Genomic DNA, 25,994 nt, shown 5'->3' with positions numbered 1-25,994 from the left:
TGTAGAGGAATTGTCCAGTTCTTGGAGGGGAATAAAATGTAAGAAGACTGAAAAAGTAGGAAAGGGCCAGGTTATAAAGAGCTTTCAGGGCCAAACAGAGGACTTTATATTTGACCCTGGAGGCCTTTGGAATTTGTTGAGTAGGGAGAACATTTGGTCAATTTAGGAAAATTCCCTTTAGTAGGTGAGTGGAATTTTCAGTTGGAGGGGGAGAGAATTATGGCAGGACGGTCAATTAGGACCATAATTTCCATTTAAAAGATGAGGAAAGGAAGGCTCAGAAAGCCAAAGTGACTTGCACAGTGCCACAGAGCTAACAAGTTCCAAAGGCTGGATCTGAACTCAGGTTTTCCTAACCCCAGCCTCCTGCATTGTACCACACTGTCTAATGAGGAACTCTTCTCCTTCAGTCCAGTTGGTTCCTTTATGTAAACCAAATCAAATTTTACCCAACTCCTATTTTGTTCATTGCATCTTTCAATAAGGAAGGTAGAGAAAGATATTATTTGCTAGTGTTCTGGCTCTGAGATCAAGTCTCTTGAGATCTGAGTATGCAACTGTGTCACTCCTCCAAATGTGCCTATATCCTGTTAACCTTGATTTGTCCCTATTGCCAAATCAAAACGCCTTTCTGGCTTTCCATATGGAGGAAATAGTGAAAATTCCTGTCCACTACCAAGTGTTCTAAGCTTGTGATATTTTCCATACCTCTTCATTTCTAATTTTATCAGCCATCCCAGGGTAATTGTTTTCAGATGATAATAATTGATTACATGGCACATATTCCAAAGGGTATCATTCCTATGTCATTCATCATTTCCTTAGAGAATGTTTGCTGTACACTTCAGTGCCCACCATGGATCGCCATCCAGTCCAGCCAATCATTGTATTGAACAGTGAAGAAGAATGTTGTGAAAGGTGCCCCTTTCTAAAAATCTATACCTTTGAATGTGTAATTCCTCTAAATCAATGGCCTCAAAGTGGAGACCAAGCCTTTACTGGGGGCTGTGGCAAGACCCCAAAGTGGCATGTGATCAGCCAATGGTGGTCAGAAAGAGGGATTGCCTCCCTCCCTTTTTATTATAACCAATCATTGGCTTGCCTCCAACTGGATGCTATTACTCTCCATCCATTATAGCTCAATACTCTCTTACCTTTGCCTTTTCCTACCATTGGTCTCCTGTGACTGTGTCATGTTGGCTCCTCAGGGCAGTTATAACTTAACTCCAACGAGGATACCTTTGGTAACTGCTGAGGCAAATCCTCCTTATTCCACTCCAACATCCCCATACCTTATCCTCTAGATCACCCCACGATTGCCACAGGTACTTCTTAACAAGTAACTCTTGTGCTTCAGGGTAGTCAGTGATAAGTAAAATACTGACACAGTTTTCTAGTTTTGGTGGGAAGGAAAAAGTGAGTTAGGCATGGGTGGATTACAATCTGAATTGCAGATCTCATTACATTATTTTTCCCCTCAAATCCACTCCTTATCCCAAATGCCCTTAATTCCCTCCAAGGTACCACCATCCTTTAGTCTCCTTGGTTCTGAATCTCCCCCTTTTATCCTAGATTTTTCACTCAGCTGAAACAGCTCCCTTCAGTTACCAATGATATGTTAACTGCCAAATCTGAGGACCTTTTCTTAATTCTTTCCCTGCTTGACTTCTCAGCTGTGTTTGACACTATTGACCACTCTCTTTCTGGATACTTAACTCTCTGGGTTGTTGAAAAAGATATGTTTGTCTGCTGTAAACTCTCAAATCTGTACATATTAAAAACATGGAAACAAATTTTTCTAACTTGTTAAAAAACCTCCCAATTTCAGTGGATTTTTGAACATTTTTGTTAAATATTAAAATGCAACACTTTCTAATTAGTTTACAAGAACAAGTTATATCAGGGAAATGGGGCTTCTCTTATTTGAATTTCAAGAAGAACTTTGAACAATTGGTGGATGGAACTGAAAAATAAATATCATGAATTAGTAAATATAAATTCTATAAAACAATGCTCTTCTCTCATTTAGATTTATGTATCCTTGTGAGATATCATTTTCAGTTATGACAATCATTAAAACTGTCAAAATAAATGATCAGATCTCCAAAGTGCTATGCCAGAAGGTGTTAAACCAGCATTTTTCAAAAGCAAAGAGATACAGTCAATCACATTACTCTCCTAGAATATTTAGTAATAATTATATTTTAGTGAGAGCCAAAAGGTTACTTGCAGTTTATTTTTGACATTATTTCATCTTTGTACCCTTTTACTGTTTATTTTGGAGTGAGTTTTATAATGTCCACAGTTATTAGCATGGAAATAAACACATAATTTATAAATAGGCATATATACATATGGGAATATACATTGGGAATATACATTGGGAATATACATTGGGAATATACATTGGGAATATATGCTCAAAAATGCTTCAGTGACAGGAATGTGGAATTTTAAAACCTGGAGATTATTGCTTTAGATAATTTGCGAACTCTCCTGAAACAGCGTCAGTAGTTTGCTATAATGGCATTTATGGTGTGAAGACATCCATGTTTGTGCATGGAATGAATAACTTACCTATAATATAGAACAGAACTTTTCCTAAAGTCTGACGCCATATCTCATCATGGTGTAGATGTGGCCTGGGTTCTTAAAAGCCAGGGTAATGCTTAATGCCAGGCTAACAGCCTCTGGCAGACCTAACCAGGTTGGAGAAATCTTGCAATTGATATGTGTCTATTTAGCAAGAACCAGCCTAATTTGGAAGGTGCTAATTATCAGATCTGAATATTTAGAGTGGAGAAGTCACTAAATTCACCTTTTTTTAGTGTTTTGACTGCAGGATGGGATCTCCACCTTCCATAGCTGACATGTCAGGGTTGGGTGAAGCAGACAATTTTTAGGGTACCTTCTTCATGCCAGGAGGTGAGCAGTACAGTCTTTAAAAAGGCTGTTCAGACATCCATGTGGCTGCTGAAACCCACTGTTAGTGAGTCCAGTGAGAAGAGGAGCTGTGGCCTGGGCCACCTGTGTACAGTGTTGTGGCTACACCTGCCAGTGTATCCACACCTGCTACTTTGTTACTTACTTTTTGCCCCAGAACTTTGAAGTGGGTAAAAATGGTATGAGCGATGTCTTTGGACTCACACACAAATTGGATTAAAATGAGGCAGAGTTGTAAGAAATTGTCTACCTTACTCTCTCTTTCAGAGTCATCAAAGTCCAGTGGCAAGACAAAAGTATGGATGACTGGTGATAGTTTGGGATGCAGTGGATGACCTTGGAGTTTTCAATGTCTAACCAAGTTCTAAGCACCCCACAGGACCTGCTTTAGCTGCTTTCATGGCTGTTGGAACAAATTGTTCTCCACCGCCCATTCTGCTGGGCAAAATCTTTACATGCTTGGGGTAGTTACTCCCCTAATTCACTGATGGATTTGAGGCCCTCAGTCACCCTCATCATGTTTTAGCCCATCTGCCAAAACAGTTTACTAGGCTATGGTCACTGTGCATGCTCCAGACTCTTGGAGTTGTAGGTGAGAATTGCATAAATCAGGTGGATACCAAAGGCGGAAAGCAGTCCTCACATCAGAGGTGTTAGTCCTTCCTAAACACTCTACACCTCTTTCGAGTTATGTAATGCCACCTGAAGTATGGAAGGAAGAAGGAAAAGGAGTGTTGAAGTCACTACCTCTTTAAAGGTCAACTGAATGACTTCTCCTGCTCAGTGATTTTTAAGGGGATTGCTTTGTCATTTCCGAGGAGCTTGACTTTTTCAAGGCTAAGTGACACATGGCTATCTTGAAGTAGCTAAGGAGTTTGTCCTCATTGAAGTGTCCACATTCTGAGCTGGTATGCATATCACAGGTAGGCAGATTAGCTATGAGCATCCTCTGATATGTGGAAATATTTTGTTCCTGCATTACTTTTCTTTTCAAATATATCCTTCTCTCCCCACAAAAAAAGCACCATTCCTTATAACAAAGAATGAAAAAGAAGGGAAGAAAAAAAAGTTGAGCAAAACCAACCAAATATGAGTGTGTATGCATTGTTCTACTCCCAAAGTCACTTAACTCTGCAAAGAAAAGAGGAAGGGGAATCATCTCATTTCTTATTTGGGGCCAGTTATAATCATCATAAGTCCATGTTCTCTCTATTTACTTAGTTCAGGGGTGGGGTACCCATGGCCTTGAGGCCACATGTGACCCTCTAGGTCCTCAAGTGCAGCCCTTTGACTGAATCCAAACTTGTGAAGTCATCCTTGACGGAGTTGTAGTCATTATATATTTGTTTTCCTATTTCTGATTACTTCACTTTGCATCAGTTTCTGTGAATCTTGTCATACTTCTCTATAGTCTTCATTTAAATTATTTCTCATAGCAGTAATATTCCATTATGTTCACAAATCACAATTTATTCTGCCAATTCTCAGTTGATAGACTTCTATTTTGCTTTCAATTCTTGGCTATGGCCAACCAAACCTTGCTACAAATTTTTGGTGTGCATGGAACCTTTTGTCCTACCTGTCTTTTTAGCAAGAGACAGCCTTTCTTCTGGCCCCATCTTTTATCAGCTTACACACAAGTCTTAGCCTTATGGCTTTGTAGGACAGGAAGGGACCTTAGATTCTTATTGTTGCTTTCAATGTGTCTAACTCTTTGAAACCCCCTTTTTGGTGCTTTCTTGGAGAAGATACTAGAGTGGTTTGCCATTTTCTTCTCCAGCTCATTTTACAGATGAGGAAACTGAGGCAAAGTTAAGTGACTTGATCAGGGTCACACAGTTAGTAAATGTCTAAAGGGTGGATTTGAACTCAGGTTTTCCTAATTCCATGTTGAGTGCTCTATCCATTAAGACCCCTAGCTGCCCAGATTTTTGTGGATAATACTAACAGATTGCTTTCTCTGGCTGTTTGTTCATCTAATCAGAGTACCCCCAACTACAAACCTGCTGTGTCGACTGAATTATATGTTTCCCTAGATAAAATAGGTGACTTGAGCATTTACCTCAAGTTCAAGCTGAATTGTGATGAATTCAGGAAAGTTCTGTCATAACTATGCCCAAGACAGAGTCTTTCAGTGTTGAACTTCTGTCCTTCTGGGTACTGGCCAAACCTCCTAATGGAAATCATGAAATACCCCAAGAAAAGTACACACTGAAAATATTCTATCCTATCATAAGAGACTTAACCCAATTTTGTACAGCCAAGAAGTTCAAAGAGTCTGGATGCATTTCCAAATTTTATCAGAATTTCCAAGTCATTGGAAATTATTCATTGTGTTACCACTTTTCCACTGCTTAGAAGTTCTTACACAGGAGATTACAAATATGGCGAATTTGTCTCTTAAAAAGGCTGCAAATAAAATATTCCTTGATGAATAAACACATGAACTTCATTTGCCTCGCTCTGCAGAAGAACTTTCAAATAAGCCAGGTTAAATCTCCCATGGACTATGTCGAACAGGCTGCCTGACTCAATTCTCAGATGAGGAGAACATATGCTCGGCTTCCTCTCCCACTCCCCTCCTCCCCTTTTTAATCAAATGCATTGCAACATGTGAGCAGCACCATTACTCTGGTTTCTCCAGATGCTCCTGGCGGCCCTGCTGTGGAGTCCATTTACTAGGAAATGGAGCAGGGTTTCTCAAAAAAGGGTGTGTTTCCCAGGTTCCTTTTTCTCAACAGTAATCTCAGACTTCTCCCTTAAAGGGGAAAGGTACCACAGAATGCCTCCAGGGAAGTATTTCTTCTTTCCCCATTTAGAGGAAAGAATCCTTCCAGAGGGAATTTTAAAAACAAAGTAATATCTCCCATATCTAGAACCCAGCTTTTTGATGACCTCACCTATCTAAAATGTGGCCGAGAACCAGGAAAGAAGTTAAAAAGAGTAGATAAAATAATGTTACTAAGTCCATTCACCTCACCAGAATGCAGTGGTCATCCTATGGGTCCATGATATATAAGGCTGGAGAAAATAGCATTTAAACTGCATTTGCACAAGCAAATTGAAATGTAGAGCGGAGGTAACTGTCTGGAAAATTTAGGTTTATTTTTTAAAAAAGGTTTCTTTGAATTGGTGAAATATTTAGATAATTGAAGCAAATTTTATCTTCCTGTGATATCAACATAATCTATATAATTGACTAACAGATATTTATTGAGCACCTATCAGGGGTGGGGAGCCTGAGGTCATGGGGCCACATAGTCCCCTCATGGCCAGAGGTTCCCCACCCCTGACCTAGGTCTTCAGATAGTGATTTAGATTTTTGTAATGCTTTCTTTATAACAATCCATCAAGATAGTATAAGTTTTATCATCACTATTTTATAGAAAGAGAAATTGAAGCTTAGACACAGAGGTTTGTTGTCTGAAATACATATATACACATGTATATACATTTATTGTGTTCATCCTTTGCTGCCAAAGAAGACCATTCCATCAGAGAAATGATGACCTGACTTGCACTTGACCTTGTTTTGAGTGAGGGAGGAATGTGCAAGGTCACCAGCCTTACTTCTCCTCAGGAGCCATCTGAATCCATTGATCGATATTTATTCATATATTCAAGACACAATTAAATATGATCTCCATTATTGACATTTTCGCCACCACTTTTTAAGTGTAGACAATCAAGTCAATAAATCAAGCCCTGATTTGGAGCATTTTCAGAGAATAGTTCCCAGGGTGTAAATGTTCACATTATTAAAATAATAGTTGTCTCTCATGAGTCACTTAGAGCTGGTTTCAGCACATCCCTGAAGTGAATATAGGTTTCCTCATTCCAAATCTAGCACTCTTTTTGCAATACCATGTTACACTGAGTGCAAAGTGGTTTAAGATATTATTGTCATCAAAGAGCTTATAATGTGATTTTAAGAGACAACAGATATACACTGAAAAAGTAACTAACAATAAAAAACAGTAAATTATAGGTATCAAATAAGGAAACTGATAGAAACTGGTATTAAGATTTCTTAGTAGGGAGAGATTTCTATGCTTAGGGAAAGCTTTGGGTAGAGAGTCAGACTGTATTGGACTTTTAAAAGATGATGAGGTAATTGTTTTAATTTTCCATTTCATTTTTCACATATAGACAAAAATTTTATCAAACTGTCACATAAATCCTCTGAGGGCAGAGACTTTTCTAGATCCCCCTCCAATAGTTAGTGTAGCAATACAATAACAAGTAAAATGTGCTCCAAAAATACCAGTTATAAGGTCACAGATTTAGTGTTGGAATGAATATTTCTATTAATGGAGGTAAAGTTGCTCTTCTTAGCTTCATTATTCTCTGCCCTTTCTCTTAATTACTAGTGCTTGCCTCTTAGGTACTTAGTATCCTCTTGTTTTTCCTTCTATCAACACCTGCTCTGAAATTCTTCTTACATTCTAATTTAATTAAAGCTTCTAATTAAATGGTTATTTTTCCTAGGACTACTTGCATTTTTAACAGGGTTTGATTCCTTGCGTGTGTGTTCATCCTTCATTGCCGAAGAAGATCATGCCATCAGAGAAATGATGACATGACTTGCGCTTGACTTTGTTTTGAGTGAGGGAGGACTGTTCAGGTCACCAGCCTCACTTCTCCTCCAGAGCCATCTGAATCCAGTGACCAGATTGACTGGATCAGGACGACTGGAAATGACCCAGGATGAGGCAATTGGGGTTAAGTGACTTGCCCAAGGTCACACAGCTAGTGAGTGTCAAGTGTCTGAGGTGAGATTTGAACTCAGGTCCTCCCAACTCCTGCCCTGGTACTCTATCCACTGTACCACCTAGCTGCCCCTGTTTGATTCCTTAAGCTAAAAGACGAAGAAGGGTTGGCAGTATTTGAAGCAACAGCCACTGGGCACAGGAGGACTTTGAAGATGTCATATTCTTTCTGGTACCTCTTTGACATCAGCATTCATGTAGAAATCAACTCTGATTACAAGACTCATTCCTACTGTCTAAATTTATTCAGAAAAGTTGCCTTGCAGAAGCATCTATATTAAACTTTTGGATAATTCTCCTATCCTGGATAAGATTGTATAAAGAACAACGCCAGCCTTTGGGCAAAATTGTGAAGTCAGTCAAATTTGTCTTCTGTGCTTTTACTGGCCACTTTCTTCACCACTGTGTATAATCCCCCCTTTTATTTTTGCTGTTGTTGTATAGTTGTGTCTGGTTCTTCATGACCCCATGTAATGTTAAGATCTTGCCTGCCCATTTATAGGCCTCAGGTGGAACCCATTAAGGAAAGCTTGATTGGGGAGGCTTGGTTTGTAGGAAGGCCCACACCTTTTGTTAATTTATACTGAGAGACTATGTCGATGCTCTCTGGCTCTAAAAAGTGTATACATACTCTGAGGTGAGGTTTTGCTATGGGGCTTACTCTTTGGAAGAAAGTTCATGTGCCAGATGAGACTCTGGGTAGCTGTGAAGGAGATCCCCCCCCAGCTTTGAAACCCTAGATGTTGGTGTTTTTCTCTCTGGTAACTATGTATGTATATAATGGTCAGACAGTTGTATCTGTCTATTGATCTGTGATGTATGTATTGCTTATGGTCAAACAGTTAGAAGCCCTGTTGTTCTTTATTTCTCTGCTTGTATTTCTCTGTTGGTTTATGTGATTAAAGAAGATTGTTGACCCCTCATAAGTTGCTTTCCTTTTAGAAAAGCAGATCTAAGAACCTGTGCTAGCAGGCCATCCTGGATATGCCAGGGTGCTTGCTGCTATACCGCACTTGAACTTTTCTTGGCAAAGAAACAGGAGTGATTTGCTATTTCCTTCTCCAGCTCATTTTATAGATGAAGAAATGGAGGCAAACAGGATTAAGTGACTTGCCAGGGTCACATAGCTGGTAAGTATGAGAGCAGATTGGAACTTAAGTCTTCTTGACTCCTGGCCTGGTACTCTACGTAATATGCAACCTAGCTGTCCCATAATACCTTTTATTTCCCTTTAGTTATTTAATACGCTTTTTTCTATCCAAACCAGTTATGTGTTCTGCCTATGTGTTAGGTCAACATTGATGCAAATGTTCTAAACGGCATTCAACTTTGCAAATTCTTTCTTTGGTTGATAACTGTGGAAAGTGATGTTTATTAGGGATAGTTGAATTTGCTGATTCAAAAAAAAAAGGTTAGGGGAATGATTTGAACTTGGATAGCATCCCATCTTTCATAGCTTTTAAAACCTTGGTTGAGAAAAATGGCTGTGCATAAAAAAAATATTTTAGGATACTTTTAGCATGTTCCAAGCACGGTATGTTTTACTCTGCTTATATTCAAAGATAATAATGTTTAACAGGTATAATTTAACAGGTATAATCAGAGTGTTTTTCCCTCCCTTTTAACTGTGTCCCCATGTGTTCTTAATATAAAGTTGGCTTTCACCATGAACATTGTTATGCTGGAAAACAATTCTTTGGGTGATTCAGCCAGCCCTGCTATTACTTTCCCAATTCCATACATTATCAAAGGAAGGTGGCAGAGTTTGTGGGTATTCTAGGGGAAACTCTTCTCTCACCATGTCGAAGTAGAGTCTTTCTATAATGCAAAAAACTTCACCAATGACAGGAAGAGGGGATGTTAAAGAAGCTGCCATTATGTAATTCTGACAGAAAAAAACAACCCCAGTTCATCAGTGTGGGGCCCCCTGTACTTCAGATAGTGAGCTCCTCTCCTCTTTTCTCACAAGGCACTTGTGCTAACCCAGTGTGATTTGATAACACTCTTGGCTGCTTGGATTTTAGGTTTTCAGAATTAATTTGGTGTTCCAGGATAAACTGACAGTCAAGAATCATACTAGTCCTGAGGAACAACAGAAAGGAAAGTGTATAGGCATGTACATAACCCAGGGAAACAAGAAAATGAGGAAGAGATGAGACCAGAAATTGCTATGCTAGTTGCCACTTAAAAAAAAAAATCTTCATCCCACGTGAAACTTTTAAAAAACTGATCATATATGAGAGCACAGAGATACTACAAATGTAAAAAATCAGAAATAGTAAACACATTCTTTATGGACCATAACACAATAAAAAGAGCAATCAGTTCAGTGAGTTCAAACAAAAGACACAGGGCAAAATGGAAACTTAACAATGAAATCTTACAATTAATGCTTATATGGAAGAAAATTATAATGATCAGATAACATACCAAAATTTCTGGGATGCAACTAATTCAGTCCTCAAGGGAAACATTATATCTTTAAAAAAACATACATTAATGATATAGACAAGGAAAGGGTTAATGAAATGAATATGTATTTTAAAATTATAGATACAACAAACAAACATCAAACATACAAATGAGGAAATATTAAAAAAAGAGGAGGAATGAAGTGGAAATTAAAAGAGAAATATAGACATGATAAATAAAACTAAAATCTAGTTCTTTGAAAAGCCTGATAAAATTAATAAGCCCTTATGGTGATATGATTTTTAAAAAGTCAGAAAACAGAAACAGCAAATATGAAACAAACATGATGAAATAAAAATAAAACCAGAAAAATTTATCAGAATATACTGCTCTCAGTTCCATGCTAACAAAACTTAAAAAAAAAGGAAATAAAGAAATAGCTTCAAAATGGTAAAAACTCATACAAACAGAAGACCAAACAGAAATATTAATTAATAAATAAATTAATTAATGAGTCCAATCTCAGAAAAGGAAATAGAACTAGCTGTAAATGAACTACCAAAGGGGTAGAGGAGTAAAGGCAGAAGGAGGCAGTGTAGAGAAACTCGTTGTCCACAGGAAAATTCTATTAAGCTTTTAAAGAACAATTAATAGCTGTACCATACAACTTGTTCTAAAACACTATATTCCTTTTATGAGACATAGCCCTAATACTTAAACCAAACAAGGAGAAAGCACAGCAAGAGAACTATAGACCAATATTACTAGTGAATATCAATTCAAAAATTTTAAATTATATTTAGTCAGACTACAGAGATTTATCCAAGAAGCCACTTACTATTGTTGTTGTCATTCAGTTGTGTCTAACTCTTCATGACCCCATTTGGAGTTTTCTTGGCAAAGATACTGGAATGATTTGCCATTTCCTTCCCCAATGCATTTTATAGATGAAGAAACCGAGGCAAGCAGGGTTAAGTGACTTGCCCAGGGTCACGTAGCTAGTAAGTATCTGTGTCTAGAATTGAAGTCAGGGAGGTGAGTCTTCCTGATTCCAATCCTGGCATGCTACCCACCGTGTAACTTAGCTGCTCATTTATTATAATTAAGTTGGATTTAAACCTTGAATGAAAGAGTAGTTCAGCATTAGGAAAACAATCAACATAACTAATTGTATTAATAGCAAAAACATCCAAAATCACATGATTATTTCAATAGACGTGAGGAACACTTCTGGGAAAGTATACTTATTTATGCACAAAATATAAGTATAAAGGGCCCCTTTTTTAATGTCTTAAAAAGTGTCTATCTAAAACCAAAAGCAATCAACATATACAATGGGGGTACTCTAGAAGTTTTCTCAATAAATATAAGAGTAAAGCAAGGATGTCCACTTACTCCATTATTATTTGATATAGTTCTGGAAATGCTGGCAATAGTAATAAGACAAGAGAAAGAAATTAAAGGCATGAAGATAGATAAAGTGGAGATAAAACTATCCCCACTTACTGATGAAATGGTGTTTTGCTTAGTAAATCCTAGACAACCAGCAAACATAGCAACCTAGATAATTAATAGCTTACGCAAAATTACAGGCTACAAAATAAGCCCTCAAGAATAAATAGCATTTTTATATGATAATAACAAAATGCAAGAGGCAATACTAGTAAAAGAAATCTCATTCACATTAACTACAAAATGCCTAAAATATTTGGGGATCATGCTGTAACAAAGAACACAAGAGACTCTTATAGATTCAATTATTGGTAAGTAATTGGTCAAAAAAGTTTTAAAATAATTTCCTTTGTTTCTTCTTCATTTGCCAAGACTTCTCTTTTTTCACTTTTTCTTTTGACATCTTGATTTTTCTGTCACTTTATCATGTAATATTTTGTCTATTTGAAAATATTTTTTAAAAAAGCTCAAAGTTTTATTAATCAATTCAATCTTTTGTTTCAATTTTGTTTACATTTGCTTTGAGTTTTGGAAACTCTATTTTTGTATTTAGCTGGATTTTTTGGATTTCTCTCTAATTTTTAATCTGCAATCTAAGTTTATTTATCTCTTTCTTCTCTCTTTTGTGGATCAAAGTATTTGAAAGTATCAATTTTTCCTTAAGAACTGCTTTGTTTGCACCCCAGAAGTTTTGGTACGTTGTCTCATTTTTGTCACTTTCTTTGATGAGATAATCTGTTGTCTTTATGATTTTTTAAATTTGACATGATCTTTTAGAATATATTGTTTAATCTTTATTGACATTTGAATCTTTTCTTTGAATGCTCTTGATTAAGCATATATATGTACAGATATATATATATAATAAACTGAATTAAAGAATGTTTTAAACGCTTTTCTTCATTTATGAGTTTTTCATGACCTAGTACTTGGTCAATTTTTATAAAAGTGCCATGCACAGGTGAGAAAAACTCATACTTCTTTTAACTCTCCTTCAGTATTTACCAAAGATGTCTTATATTTAACTTTTCTAAAATTGTCTTTAGGTCCTTAACTGCTTTCTTGTTTATCTTAGATTGATTTAGGTCTGTAAGGACCACAATAAGCTTCTCACTTCTAGCTTTGCTGCCTCTTCCTCCCTTTAATGCTATTAATTTCTTCTTCAAGGGTTTAGATGCTGTTCAGTGCATTTAAATATATATATATATACAAATATAAATATTGATGTTATTTCATTATGACTGATGTTTTTAATCAAAATGTAGTTTCATTATTAATCTCTTTAACCACATCTGCTTTTATTGTTATCTTGCCTGAGAAAATAAACGACATTTCTACTTTACAAAAAAATGTACTGAGGTTTAATAAGCTCTGTTCAGTCCTTTGTGTTTTTTATCTTTGTGTTTCATGTGTGTCTCTTGTAAACAACATGTTGTTAGATTTTGCTGTCTAACCCATTTTATGGATGTTTATCTCATTCACTGTTACTGTTAGGATTATCATACTTCTCTTCCACCAAATCCTCTAATACTTTTTCTTCTCTTTGCCCTTTACCCCAGCCTTTACGAAGACAAAGATGGTGAAGGAATGTGATCAGCGTTCACAGTCTATAGTTTAAGTGTCCTGATCTCATTCTTCTTTCCTTTATAGGAGGATCAATGCTGATGTTGGCTTTTTTGTTGACTCTGTCTCTTTCCTTGTACAATTAGCAACTTGGAGTTGTCTCTCTTTCTGTTGTGGCCTCCATAGACTAATCTTATGTGAGCAACCATCATGGCTTTGTTCCTACTCTAAGATCCCCTAACATGTACCCCTAGTCACTGAGTAGACTTTGTCTCCTACTGTGACTCTAAGACATGTCTTGGTCTCTGCAAGATGATCTGTCAGGACCTGACACTGGCCCCTGCTGCAGTTTCTATAATCTAGGGCTTTGAGTCAACCAATAAACATTTATTAAACCTCTCTTACCTGTCAAGTACTGTTCTAAATTCCAAGAATACAGATATGAAAAAGAAAGATGGTACTTGCCCCCAGGGAATTTATAATCTAATGGAAGGAGCAGCATACAGAAGGAAGGGAAGGTACACAGAGCTGGGGGTTGGGAAGTGATAAAAAAGTTCGGAGCAGTGTAGCCAGGTGGGAAATGAAGAGATGACTGGCTTGGGCACTCTGCTTAAATGGAGCTGTCTACCCCCTGTTCAGAAGAAGGTGCCCTGAGGGCAGAGGGTCCTGATGAGGTGTGACTTCCAGGACTGAAGTGCTCATGCAGGGTAGAGAACTTTCTGGGGAGTGATGGAGACATGCAGAGGATTGCAGTTAAGTGGGAATGAAGAGATCCTATTGGCTTCAGGCATCATTTACAGGAATGCATGCTGACTCCACACTCCCAAGTATGTCCTCACTTAGAAGTTCCTGTAGATTTCACTTCCTATTTCCTGGAGGTATGCCTAGTTCTGATACCCCTGCTGTCCTTCTATTCACATATTCCATTGGTTTCAGGTCTTCTTTATTGGAACCCATGCTGCTTTCTTCCTCGTCAGATCTGAACCTTCTCTGAGTGAATTTAAGTTTATTTATCTTTGTATTAATAATGTTTTAAATTATTTATTATTTATTTTTAAAAACCATTTTAAAAAAAAAGTTGTTGAGTTCCGAATTCTCTCCCTTCCTCCCTCTCCTGATCCACCCATTGAGGAGGCAAGAAATGTGATATCAATTATCCATGTGAAATGATGCAAAACATATTTCCATATTAGCTATGCTGCAAAAAAGCAGAAAAATAAAGAAAGTAAAAACAAATATACTTCAATTTGCATTCAGACTCCATTGGTTCTTGCTCTACAAGTAGACGGCATTTTTCATCCTAAAACTTTTGGAATTTTTTTGGATCATTGTATTAGGTAGAATTGTAAGCTTATTTTTTTTTTTTATTACTCTAGCTAGTACTCTTTTAGATCTAACAAGCCTTAGAAGAAACGTGTAAAAATTCAGGCAAGGGCCAAATCTGAAGTTATTTGATTTTTGTCCTGTTTCCACTGGTTAGAGGCAGCTAGGTGGTACAGTGGATAGAGCACCAGTCAGAAGGACCTGAGTTCAAATCTCACCTCAGACACTTGACACTCACTATCTGTGTGACCTTGTGCAAGTCACTTAACCCCAATTGCCCCATCCTGGGTCATCTCCAGTCATCCTGATGAATATCTGGTCACTGGATTCACATGACTCTGGAGGAGAAGTGAAGCTGGTGACTTAAACAGCCCTCCCTCACTCAAAACAAAGTCAAGTGCAAGTCATGTCATCATTTCTCTGATGGCATGGTCTTCAGCAACGAAGGATGAACACACATTTCCACTGGTAACCAGACCACTGTAGCTCTACCTACCGTAGGCACCTAGATGACCCAGAGGATAAAGCATAAGACCTGAAGTCAGGAAGACTCATCTTACTGAGTTCTAATTCAACCTCAGACACTTACTAGCTGTGTAGCCCTGGGTAAGTCACTTAACCCTGTTTGCCTCTATTTCCTTATTTGTAAAATGGACTGGAGAAGGAAATGGCAAACCACTCTTGTATCTCTGCAAAAAAACCCAGATGGGGTTATGAAGTCAGATACCACTGGAACAACTAAACAACAATGACAATAGTCCTACCCTAAGACAAAAAATTGAAAGAGAATATAGCATAGATTCCTTATTATGTTTTATTCTGTTTATTCCTTTATTTCCTAAAAGTTGTGAATAGATAAGGCCAGGCAATAGTCAAATGTGATATCTTTCTAATACAATTCAGTTCAATTCTCTCCACACTGAGAAACAGGTTTATGGAACACAGAAGGGGAGTGATAACTTCCATCGCTTCTCATTACTTGTTATACCTCATAAGGGATGGTCAACAAAACATCTTCAGTGTGGGGCTATACCAGCAGTCACATGTATCCCATGTACATCAGTGAGGAGAAGGGGATGAGGATGGAGAGCCAACACTAGAGAATGTGGAAATAATACATTCTCTTAGACATTCTGGCTCCAGTCAACTTTTCCATTCTTATTTCACATCACTCCCCCTCATGTACTGTCTGTTCTTGCCAAACTGAGCTACCTAATGTTAGTCATACACAATTTCTCTTTTCCTGCCTCTGAACACAATTCTACCAATAAGTTATCCAGAATCTCTAGGACATTTCCTGCTGAGAAAATAAGTTGGAGAGTCAAGGACATCTCTAGTATTTAGGAAATTGCAGAGATAAATGGTATTTGGGGTGTTTCAAGGGCAGATTGAAGGGGTTCAAACAAATTATGATGGGTAAAAACATATATAAAGTTATTTCCTGATCTTCTCAGATGTTATTGCCTCCCTCACCCAATTACCATGTATTTACTATGTATATATTTTTACATTTACTTGGATGTGTATTTGTTGTTTCCTTGTGTAAGCTATTCATCAGGGTAACCAATGGATCCAGATGGCTCTGGAGGAGAAAGCGAGGCTGATGACTTTGCATAGCCCTCCCTTACTCAAATCAAAGTCAATGGTAAGTCATGTCATCATCATCTTGATGTCATGGTTCTCTTCCTGAACTAAGGACAAACCGTAACCTGTGAGTTGTCCTAGGTCTGAGCTGCCTGAATGGTGACCCAGCTAGCCAGTTCCAGTTGGGCAATTCAGCTCATCCTCTCATCTGTTCTGTCCTGTTCTGTCATCATTTCTCTGAGGGCATGGTCTTCTTCGGCAATGAAGGACGAGCATGATCCTCTCCTGTCCTCTCCTCTTCTTTCCTTTTGTCTCCTCTCCTCTTTTCTGTTCTGTCCCAAAGAGGGTAAGTTTTGATGGCCAAAAGCTACCTAGTTAACTTGGGGTGTATTGGCCAGATTTCTTTCTCAAAGACCAAGCCTTAAACCCAATCCACTCTGGATCACTCAGATTGAACAACAATAGGTCCCTTCCCAAGTACCACTTAAAGTTATTTTTGGGTCTTCCAGGCTGAGGGTGAATGTAAATATTAACTGTTGCTCTTTTGGCCAGCCACCCTGAGGGTCTTCTCCTCCTAGTTTTATTTGTTTATTTATTTTGGATTAAAGAGCCCATCTTCTTAAAGAGGGCTTGCTTCATTCAAAGTGAGAACTTAAAAAGACCTTATCTTAAAAGAGTCAAGTTGTCTTGATAAGCATTTGGCTACTGGACCCAGACGGCTCTGGAGGACAAGGGGAGACTGGTGACTTTGCACAGCCCTTTCTCATTTTATCCAATTCATTTTCATGTCATATCGTCATTTCCCTGATATCATGGCCCTTTTTGAGAATGAAGAACAAACTGCAGCAACACAAAACTGTAAAGCTGCTTGAGGTCAGGAATCATTTCATTTTTGTCTTTCTATCCTCAGACTCTAGCACAGTGTCTGATACAAGGTAGGCACTTACTATTTTTGTAAGTTTGCTGTTTTCCTCCCTCTTCTGACTTCCTATAGCATTTGTTGTTTATTTTACCCATTAAATAGTCACCATACACTGCCTGGTATTTTAAATTATCTTTACTCACTTTAGTTACCTGGTTTCAATAGAATTTGACTAAGAAAATAGGATTCATGCACCACTCCGTGTATTTATTGCCTCTCTAATTAGATTGTAAATTCCTTGAATGTCAAAGACTCTCTGATAAGAGGCTGGAAACTCAGTTGTTCATAGTCAGCAGCCCTGGCCAGGGGCCCAATTGGGGCAGGAGTGGTCCCCTCCAGGTAAATGGGATATCCAGTGGTAGGTAAGGAAATGAAGAAATACCAAAGCTAAGGGAACAGAGAGGAGGGAGGCAAAACCACAAGCCAGTTCAAAACAGGATGAAATATCCAGAGAGGCAGCCAAAGTCCAGATGAGATAGGAAAAAGAATAGGGCATAAAACCAGAAGCTGAAAATTTGGAGACAGGCAAAATTGTATGATGCTGGGTTGGTCATGAGAAAGGCAAGTTGCTGAGTGATCAAGAAAGAGCTTCTCTCTTGCTTCTATTTGATGGAGAGCTAGGATGCGTTTACATGCCCTGCTTTTCACCTTAATAGAGAGCTCCTTACCTATGACCTAGGCAATGGGGGCAAATACCATGTCTAACGCTTCTGTCTATCCTTAGAATGCCCTGCCCAGGAGAGGTACTAAACAAATATTGCGGGACTGTTTAGTTGTAGGGTGAGCCATTTATGGTTGTGGGCATCTAGATGGTGCAGTAGATAGAGTGCCCTGCCAAGAGTCAGGAAGACTCATCTTCCTGAGTTCAAATCTGACCTCAGACACTTACTTGCTGTGTGACCCTGGGCAAATCACCTCACCCTGTTTACCTTTGTTTCTTCATCTATAAAATGAACCAGAGAAGGAAATGGCAAACCATTCCACTGTTCTTGCCAAGAAAACCCCAAATGGGGTCACAGAGTCAGATACAACTGAAAAGAGAACAGCAATAAGAAGCCTTTGATGATTCAATTCTGTTTGCCTTCTTTCTCCATCATATCTGTTTTTCAGATCATTCTCATTCACATTATTTCTGAGGTTTCTTTTTTCTGCCTAGCTGCTTAAATAAGTAGTTTAAGACCAAGGAAAATGACTAAAGAACAAAATAGACACAAATGGTCATTAGAACCTAATGGTGCCTTAAATGAAAAACTGGCAGAAAGGAGCCCCTGACAGTAGTCTCCTGTCTTCTGTCAGGAGGCAGAGATGTTGGGGGAAGATGGCTAACACTATATATTTCTGTGCTCTTCAGCCTTCACTTTGTGAGTTTATGTGCTGGAAATGGAACCAATGTAAAAACAGCAGGTCAACTCTTCCATATATTGTGCCAACATTTACTTCAGATCCTGTGCACCTGGGGGAGGGGGAGTGTTTTTCCCTTTCTGCCAGGTTTTAGAATGCGCTGAACTGTCAGCTGCATGTGTTCATACTTGTTTGAATGCCGCTCAGAAACAGTAACCTGCAGTCTAATTAAGAGAAGAAGGATTAGACTGGGCTCACTGCTGAGCTGCTCTGGGTTCTGGCCCAAATGAGACTCACAGTGGAGATGTAAGCCTGGGGCATGACCTCTCTTCAGAGGATGACAATTTGTATTCTATAATAAGTAGTCTATTTCTCCATGCTAGACCAAAGAAGATTTTTTTTTTTCCTGAAAGTGTGAGATTTGAATAAATGATGAAAAAAACCCCAAAATTAATACAAAAACTCACAAAGTAATTAATGCCTTTTACTACAATAAAATGTGGGCATAGGGATTGACCAGATGGTCTCTTGAGGTCTTTTCCAACTCTGAGTTATGTCATACTCTAATAAACGCTACAGAAACAGATGGGCCTGGTAGCATCCTTAGTGTCAATCTGGTATCCAAGCCTCAGGAAAAAAAAGTGATAGCATTTACTTCTTGTCAGTACCACAGTTCAGAGGATTAAAAGAAGATAATATTCAGATACATTCCATCTGTCAGCTAGGTGACTGACAGCTCCCTGAAATATGTCAGTGTCATCAAACCAATACCTCAGTTTTACCCTAAAGAATAACATTGTGAGGTATTATGTGTAAAAAAAAAAAATCCTACCTTCACCCATTAAATAATTAGACAGAAGGCACAAAAATGAAAACTCTTCAGATGATGTGGTAGAAAATTTTAAATAAATCAGTATATTTTCCAGAAAAAAAATAAAACCCAGAATTTTATTTTCAGCTTTCAGTAACTAAGAGAGAGATCTCAGAAACTACAAATTGGCATCTGAAAGTAGACTTTTCCTACATCTTTAATAAAAAGTGGGATAAATATCATATCTTTAAACTTCTACTGGCAGATGTGTTTTGGCTGAAATATATACTCCAGATATGTGGGTTGTGACCTCATATGGGGTCTTAAAAATTTGGCAACAGTAAAAGTAAAACCAAAAATTAATTGAAAATCAAATGCATAATGAATCTGAGGGGTTTTGTCAGTGCTTGGCTTTGCACACTGAACCTTGGTTCTGAACACAAAGCATGCGCACTTTGCTCTGCACATGCTATCAGGCCACTTAACACCAACAAATGCTGCTGAGTGAAAAGAGGTCTCAAGTAGAAAAAAGTTTAAGAAGCCTTGCCCTAATTCTAAATACAAAATTTAATGGACAAAGGTACCAAAAAAAATCATGCTTTCCTGGGCATATTTTCACTGTATTATCCATGATTTGCTAAAAAAATAAAAGCCAGCATATTATATTCTTCAAGACTGTGATTCTGTCCTTCAACCTCCTTTCCTATTTCCTATCACCCTTTCTTATGGAACTCTGTTTTCCTTATCTGTTTTGTCTTACTGTCTCTGTAGCTTACTTGAGTATATAGAGCAGGGCCTGGAGTTGGGAAGAACTATGGTAAAATGTGACCTTAGGCACTTACCAGCTCTGTGATCCTGGGCAAGTCACTTAGACTCTGTTTGCCTTGGTTTCCTCAATTGAAGAATTGGGATAAAAATGGTACTTATTTCCCAGGGTTATTGTGAGGATCAAATGAGCTAATACTTGTAAAGGATTTAGCATAAATGCCTGGCATATAGTACATACTTAATAAATGGTTGCTTTCTTCTTTTTCTCCTTTTCTAATCATAAGGAACTCTGTCTCCAGAGCCTCTTATGTCCCTTAATTGCATGTGCTTAGAGAGTTAAAAGGCAGACACCTGAACTAAACCCCTGAAATCTGGAAGTCACATTTTTTGCTAATCCACCATTTGCCCCTATTTGTTTTTCCTAAGACTATGTGAAATTTTTACTTATTTCTATCATTCAAGGATATGTGGTTTCATTGATGTTGCCCTTCTTTCCATTAACACTGATGGGATGACTTCCTTTTGGGTTTACTTCCCATATACACCAACTCTATCTTCTGCATATGCTTAGATGTTGGTTTTTGTCTCCTCCTTGAGACTATGAGGTCCTTGAAGGTAGGAGATGTGTTTTTGCCTTTCTTTATGTTTGTGCTTAATATAGTCTTAGGAAGGATCAGAAACCCAAAAACTCAATATAAGAAAACATGGAGCTTTCAGTAAGTAAGTAAAGTGAGCTGGCTTTATTGAAGGACAGCACTCGGAAAATAAAGGGACCGTTAAGGAAGATGCACACATGGCAGTCCACTGGGGTCCTGGATGGAGTTAGGTGCTCTGCTAGGGTCCTGGAAGGAAGGTGGCACACTCTGCCAAATGAGCCAAGTCTGGTGGTGGGTTTTGATGGAACTCTATTCTGAATCTAACAGGATGAGGCATTGGGGGAAGGGAGTGAGGAGACTGGATCTAGGGAATGGTGCTAATTCAAACTAGTAGAGGATGAGAAAAGTCCTGAAGACTTGGTGACTTGTTGGCCGAATTTGGGGCCATTTTTGTTGTTCAGTTGTTTCAGTCATGCTCAACTCTTCATGACTCCATTTGGGGTTTTCTTAGCAAAGATACTGCAGTGGTTTGCCATTTCCTTTTTCAGCTCATTTTATCAATGAGGAAACTGAGGCCAGTAGGATTAGGTGACTTGCCCATGGCCACACAGCTATTAAGTGTCTGAGGCTGGATTTGAACTCAGGGAGATGAGTTTTTCTGCCTCCAGGCCTGGCACTCATGATCTTCCTTGGGGCCTTACCTCTTATTATATCCCCAGCATTTATTATAGTGTCTAGCACATAGCATATGCTTAATAAATGTTTGTTGATTGAGTCATCATTTAGAGAGATAGGAGCACTACTGGGGTTATTATGACATGGTGTGTTGTTGTCATTTGTCCTTTGTCCTTGGAGAGAATCAATGACTTCATGAGGCTGATGTCTTGACTTACAAGTGTATTGGCTTTAAGTGAGGCAGAGCTGCATAAAGTCATCATCTTCACTCTGTCCTCCAGAGTTGTCAGAGTCCAATGGCAAGACTTAGGCCAGGATGAGTGGCGATGGTCCCAATTACAATCACAATCCAATCACAAGCAATCCTCATTGCTTAGAACACAGTCTGGCACATACTAGGTGTTTAAATGCTTGTTGACTGGCCTGACCCCTCTGTAACCCGTAGATACTTTTCTTGAGTTGTTATAACTTTTATTATATATTATATTTATATAAATATATAAATTTTATTATCCTTCAATAAACCTCTGTGGTATTAGCTAGGCTGGTCCTTACACAGCAAATAAGTGGTCTACTATAAAGTACATCCTCTAAGCATTTCTAGTTTGGTATCCCCACCCAGAATTTGTGTTCTGTAAGCACAGAGTTTGAGACCTCAGGCAAGGCATCAGGGTGGCACTTCAATGGAGGATCATATGGTTCCTAACACTATAATGAGTTAAAAAAGAAGCAAACTCTCATTTCTCTCCCCAATCCCTCACTTCCCCACATGCTCTAAAAGAAAATAGACCATTTTGGGGGATATAATGAGTATTTAGAGGGAGAAACCAATCCCTGGTCATGACTTCTTTAAGGCAAAAAGAGAAATGGGTTTTCTTGGCATTGACAGTGCCTTTCTCTCTGCCAGACTTTTTTCTACTGAAGAAATAAACGAACTGTCTCCTATCCCTATGGATGGGTGGCATTTGAATCTAGAACCTGGTGGACTTGGGCTGAGTTATTTACCTCCATGGACCTCTGTTTCCCCATCTGCAAAATGAAGGGGTCAGAACAGGTCATCTATGAAACAATGAATCACAGGGTCATGTGTTGACTTGCACATGAATTGGATCTAAGTATTGTGCAGTCAATGGCCTCACTCTGTTTTCCAGAGCAGTAGAAGTCCAATGGCAGGACCAAGTTGCTGTTGACTCATCAGTGGTGGGAAATCCTTGGAAGGCTTGTGGAGATGATCAATGCAGGGAAAGGCAATTTTCCCCACAGAAGAGAAATGCTAACTGATGAACTATTTCCTGCAAAAAATCTTTAATAGCCACAAGAACTCAAAAGAATTTTTAAGCAGTCATGTCAATAAAATTCTAATCATGACCAAAAGTTTAAAACAAAGGACTACTTTCAGTGTGATCTGGTCCCATCATAGTTAAGTATTTTTGACAATTTCATTTTAAAAATATGTTTTCTTTCACTTCAGAAGTGAGCTGTTCAGGTTGTTTGTGCATTGAAGGCTTTAGAAAGGGAGGTGAAGGTTGAGCCCATCTAGAGAAGCCAAATGGGATTGTGTTTGGAGAGTCTGAACTCCATTTTCTTTCACCTAGGGGATCAAAATCTATGCACTCATTCCACTCACTACTAACGTCTGTTGATTGAAAGAATAATTTTGGAAGAAGACTGCTTCTGGATTTGAAGGGAAGAATGGAATCTTTGAAGATGGAGAAAGACTGAAGCAGTGAAGAGGATGAGGGAAAAACCCCACTGAACTGATAAGGGTTGAAAACATTCAATATTCCTATTTGGTGGCATTCAAGTGTAGGAAGCCCATAGCAATGAATCTGTAGTTATTAATTGATTATAGCATTAAAAAGCTACAGGGAGTTATTTGTTCTTATATAGGTGCTTGGTGGTACAGTGGACAAAATGCTGCACTGGAGCCGAGTTCCAATCCTGCCTCAGATACTCACCAGTTGTGTGACCCCATCTAAGCCACTTACCTCTTGGAGGCTCAGTTTCCTTGAATGTATAAAATAGGAATAATAATAGCATCACTTTCCAGGGTTATTTTGAAGACTGAATGAGCTAAATCATGCCAAGTGCTTTGTAAACCTTAAATCATGAGATAAGAGTTAACATGAAAAAGGTAGGAAGGTAAGAAATCTGGACCTGGAGTCAACAAAGGCTTGAGTTCAAATCTTAACTGACAATAATGTTGTGACTATGTGACCTTCCCTCTGAAAGCCTTAATTTTCTCATTTATAACATGGGGATAATAATATCTATAATATCTACTTCATAGGGTTGCTGTGGGGATCAAATGAGATAATGAATATAAAGAGTTTTGTAAACCTTAAAAAGTTATATAATTGCCTATTATTACCAGCATTAATCTGGCAGCCACCGTTAACTAGACTGAGTTGCCAGTGAAGAAATTTGCCTTGGCCAATTGAAAATTGCCAGAATGATGGCTCTGAATACACATCAGATGCAGTCAGACATTTTTAGGAGTTAGGCAAATGGTCCACATAGTCTACATATATGTCAAAAGCACAAACTCTGAATTCATTTTTATTAATTTCCATACCTTTTGCTAAACTGTCTTAGAAAGGACTCAAAAGGCCTTCATAATAAGTACTCTGAAATCTGTCTCTTTTACCTTCAATTCACTTGTGGAAATGAGTCAGTATTCTCCCTCAGCCTCCAAATATTAAAAAAAAAAAGAAAAGAAAAGTAAAGAAAAATGAGAGTCACCTACTGGAAAGCTAGATTACTGGTGTCCAACTCTAATGCAAATAGGGTGGGAAGGATGGGAGGGAAAGAGAGTGAGTGGAATGAAACAGTGTATCAGTATCCTTGCCAGCCACATACTGACTCAGAAAATCACATACTAGCCTTATCTGTATTTTATTGCATTTTAATTTATTTCGTTAAACATTTCCCAATCACATTTTAATCTGGCTGCTTTGCTAGGCTAAACATGTTTGATATCTCTCACTTAGAGGAGGATAAAAAATAATAACTTGTATTTGTATAATAGATTAGGGTTTACAAAACACTTCTCAATTTTTATTTCACTCTCACAACAACCCTGGGAGGTGGATACTACTATTATTCCTATTTCACAAATGTAAAAGCTGAGTCACAGAGATAGTAAGTGTTGTGCAGGACCCTGTAGTTTGTAAGTGTTTGTGGCCAATTTGAACTCTGATCTTTGTGACTCCAAGGCCAATGCTCTAACTGGCCACTGAGCCACCTAGATGCCCGATCAACCAGACTGTAGCTCCTTCATTGTGTTATCTTTCTCCTCTCTGTTGCCATGTTTTGTCCATCTCCCCGATCACACACTAGTGGAAGGAAGGGAAGATAAAGCTTATGTGAGTCAGTCACATTTCCCCACTAGAGAGCCCAAGCACAGTTTTGATGATGGAAGAGGTGATAACTATGAGACTCAAATGCAATCTGTGCATTCTTCTAATGTACTTCACCTCAGAGAAACTGATCCATGTCCAGGTGATTTCCTGCATCTCTTGCAGACCCAGAAATTCAGGTACCTTGGGATACAAGCCATGGGTGTCCCCTGTTGTTAAGTGACATGCATCACTGCTTTGGGGAACAAACCTGCTTTTCAGGGAAAGAATAAAACATGGGGGTACGATTTAGCAACATATGAGTATGACATAAATTATGAGCTGGAATGTGTCAGGTTTAAATGAGTTACAATCTGGCAAAGACCTGCAAACGATAGTTAAATACTTAATAAAGGTTAGGCATGCAGCTGCGAAGACTCCTGGATCTTTGCCACCTTTTATTCCAGTGGCACCTGGCAGCATAGTTGGAGTTATGGGTCTGTCAGCATTTCCATTAGAAACCCCATCTTTTTAGAACTTTCTAACTCACCCCCTTTTAAATCACATCAAGCTGCAACTTGCCATGAATTTTGTCAAGAATGGAGTGCTTGTTTAGAACTGAAAAGTTACTTACACACTTGGTTCTGTCACTTGTTTCACAAATACCAGAAAAAAATTAAAGTTGTTTTTGTGGTCTTCCTAGACTAGCTTATTGTAATATTTTTTATTCTATTAAACAAGGAAGATCAGCCCCAGATACTAAAAATACGACCTCATTTGTTTTGGGGTGGAAATGGATCTGTGATTTCATTATAGGGAACTCCCGATGAGAAAACTTCTTCTACCAGTTCAGTTTAGCACCTGCTGAACAACTTTCTGGTCTTGTAGAATTGCCTGGGTCAGTGGGAATTGAAGCGATTTTCCCAGGGTCACTTAACCAGGACACTGAGAAATGTGGTGGTGTTGCTGTTCAGTTGTTTCTGACTCTTCATGACCCCATTTGGGGTTTTCTTGGCAAAGATACTGGAGTGGCTTGCCATTTCCTTCTCCAGCTCATTTTACAGATGAGGGAGCTAAGGCAAGCAGGGTTAAGTGACTTGCCCAGGGTTATACAACTAGTAAGAGGCCAGATCTGAACTCATGAAGATAGTGTTCCTGATTCCAAGCCCAGTGCTCTATCCACTGCACCACCTAAAGAGAAATGTGGGGTAGTCAGTTAATTTTTGAAAAGAAGCAACAGTGGGTCCTACTGCTGGTTTCATACACAGAATCAACTCTTTCCCTTTTCGAGTTTGAGTTCCACTGTTTATTATGAGTTATTTGGATGGTTTGGGTCCAATAAGAAGAGGGATGTGTGGCCAAAAGTTCTGGGGCAGACCAAACTCTAATTTACAATTCTGAGAAAGCGGGACTCATTAGATTTTCTGTGCTCCTAACTATCATTCTTTGGTCTCTGAACTCTTTCTGGCTGCTTGCAGAATTCTTCTTCTTCTTCTT

Source organism: Notamacropus eugenii, chromosome 3, assembly GCF_028372415.1.
Source record: "Notamacropus eugenii isolate mMacEug1 chromosome 3, mMacEug1.pri_v2, whole genome shotgun sequence".
Taxonomy (NCBI): Eukaryota; Metazoa; Chordata; class Mammalia; order Diprotodontia; family Macropodidae; genus Notamacropus; species Notamacropus eugenii.
This window is presented reverse-complemented; position numbering follows the sequence as displayed.